We start from the raw sequence: 2,849 nt of genomic DNA on the forward strand, positions 1-2,849 counted from the left end.
GACCTAAAGAGATATACAGAGACCAGAAAACAAGATAAATTCTTGGAAAAGAAAGATTACGTAATCCTATAAGAAATACACAAATCCCAGAGGATGAGTATGAAAATGATGCACAGTTTTTCTTGTCACGTTGCACTGATTATATGCTCCAAAACTATGACTTCTCTTAGAGCAATGTGTTCAGTCTGCTTATAGGCTTTTCAAGTTTTTCTCTTAAAGAACAAGAAGATATTCCCTGTCAGAGTAGTATGTCTAAAATTTATCAACAAATTAACACTCAACCTGGATGAAGATAAGTTATACAGTGAATTCTTGATTTTCGGAATATATATGCTGGACCTGATAAAAGTGAAACAGAAGACCAGATTTGGGTTGGTCTCTTTAAAAGCAGATGGAAATTGATATCTCTCACTCCCAACTGTTTAGCCTTATGTCACACATATCTTCAGTTCCTACCAGTAACTCATCTGACTAAAGAATTTTGTGTATGATGAAGAACCATAGGTCAGAAGAAATGGATAGGATTTCTGTGACCTTAGCGAAAAGGTAACTTTAAATAAAAGTGAACTTCTGTGAAAGCTGTGGTGAATTCTTAAATTTTCTGAAAGAGATTAGGAATAGGCAAGATCTACTGACAGCAGGAAAGGGCAACGCAAAATATGAATTCAAAAATACAAACAAGTGAAATGTTACTGTCGGACATTTTCTTCAAGATTGAGGATTTCCTTTATCTGAAATTTGAATTTAACTTATCATATTTCTGGGAATTTTCGTTAAAAATGTTTCTCACGTTTAAATGGAAAACCCTAACATTACAAACGAGAATGGAAAGGAGAAGACTTTCATTTTTATTTTTGTGTTAATGCAGTATTAAAACTAAATGTTGACATGTTTAAAAAGTGCATGTACAACAAATTGGTTACATTACTTATATATATGTAGCAAATTATTAGCATTTTCTTCGTCCATATGATCGAAAAGTTGTGTAGCACCAGATTTCTTGAAATTTAGCATCCCAAGAGAAAATCCCTGTTTCTTGTGAATTTTCACTAAGTCATGGAAACGTTGGCTCTTACCTAACCGCCGTATCAGGATTTATCGTTAAACACCACAGAATATTGGCTCTACGGGTCTTTGTGGTCAGTCCGATGACGTCAGTGGTAAACGATGCATAGCCACTCGAGAAGCAGCGTGCTCCGGACCGTCCAACTGGACTCTATACCTGTAGTCTCGGCACAGATTTCAGCCGTTATCATCTGTTTGTTCGTCAGAGTCAGTCGAAAAGTCCTACGATACTCTCGCTGTATAGTACTTAGACACGCGCTCCATCCCTCAGGTGAACTAATGGCTTTTTCGGTAAATTCGATTTATTCCGACTCCCACCATACCCAGATCCAATCTTCAACCATCAGTCTACAGGAAAGAGAAGGAAGACACATTCCTGGGAAAATGCAGCCTTTTTATTTATCACTCAACGCAGCCAGCTATATCCGGTACGCAAACTGTAATAGGTTTTATCAAAAATGTTGTCGTAATATTGTCTTAGAAGAAACTGAGTAGCACAGTCACTGTAGTGTATTGGTAATGATACAAGACTGTTATATGGAGTTAGAATTACATTTATACCTTCAGCTGCTAAAGGGCGTTCATATATATATCAACAGGGACAAGTGAAAAGGTGTGCCCCGACTGGGACTCGAACCCAGGATCTCCTGGTGGCAGACGCTCTATCCATGTTAGCCACCGAGGGCGCAGAGGATAGCGCGACTGCAGGGACTATCTCGCGCACGACGGACATGTCCGAAACAACAGATGCCATATCCATTTAAGTATATAGTTCTGGCAACACCGTCCATGACCTTCTTCTTCTGTGCGTATGGACACATATTCCCCGAACTCTTACGGGACTTGGTAAGAATGTCTTTCACGAGCAATGAGTGTGTTGGGGTGGGACACTACGAATGTAGTGTGTGGACATACAAGGTGAGAATGTGGGTCTCGCTGGAGGCGTGCGCGAGATAGTCCCTGCAGTCGTGCTATCCTCTGTGCCCTCGGTGGCTCAGATGGATAGAACGTCTGCCATGTAAGCAGGAGATCCTGGGTTCGAGTCCCAGTCGGGGCACACATTTTCACCTGTCCTCGTTGATATATATCAATGCCCTTCAGCAGCTGAAGGTATTAATATAATTCTAATTTCATTATAGACGGCTGCAGGTCATCAAAGGTGTCTGTTCTTTCGGACATGTCCGAAGAACAGACACGATACCCATGTATATGTTATATGGATCGTCGTCAGTCAAAACTCCCCTGCACTATACAATGTTAATTTCTATATTCAGTTCGAGTACATTCTAGAAGTATCCACAAATGTCAAGAATCATTCTACTGGAATGTTCTGTAACTGTATATATACCGCGTGTGTTCTGGCCGGAGACAGTTCTCCCCGTGCTCTTGTATGTGCAAGAGCTGAATAAACTTTCGTTAAGTGAAGTTAGTGTTCGTCATTCATCTAATTACACCTTCTTCTAGGTGACAGTATTTCATACTCAGGGCCACATTAACGCCCAAGTGCAATAAACCGCAGCTTCGGCACCAAGCTGATGGGGTGTAGGGCAGAGGCACCACAACTGTTAGATTTCCATACACGATTAGTAGTGATCGTATGTGGGACCAACCTGATGAGGCGGGTGCCCAAGCGCAAGATTTGTACATAGTGCGTATCAGAATATGTAGCGTAAACTGACACGGGTAAAAGTGCACGAGCAAAAAGGAGAAAAGGGGTTCGGGTGCCAATCATAAGTCGCTTGTGTGGAAAAGTATTTTTGGGTCAGCCCTGTTTATAGGAGGAA

At 41.1% G+C, this 2,849-nt stretch overlaps 1 non-coding gene across 1 annotated transcript; it reads left to right on the forward strand.

The window, feature by feature from the left end:
• The first annotated feature begins 2,047 nt into the window (after positions 1–2,047).
• Trnat-ugu (transfer RNA threonine (anticodon UGU)) lies at positions 2,048–2,122 on the forward strand. The gene has a single exon. It is a non-coding gene; the product is annotated as a tRNA-Thr (tRNA).
• Positions 2,123–2,849: the final 727 nt, after the last annotated feature.

The sequence above is a fragment of the Schistocerca serialis genome, chromosome 4 (assembly GCF_023864345.2).
Source record: "Schistocerca serialis cubense isolate TAMUIC-IGC-003099 chromosome 4, iqSchSeri2.2, whole genome shotgun sequence".
In the NCBI taxonomy this organism is placed as follows: Eukaryota; Metazoa; Arthropoda; class Insecta; order Orthoptera; family Acrididae; genus Schistocerca; species Schistocerca serialis.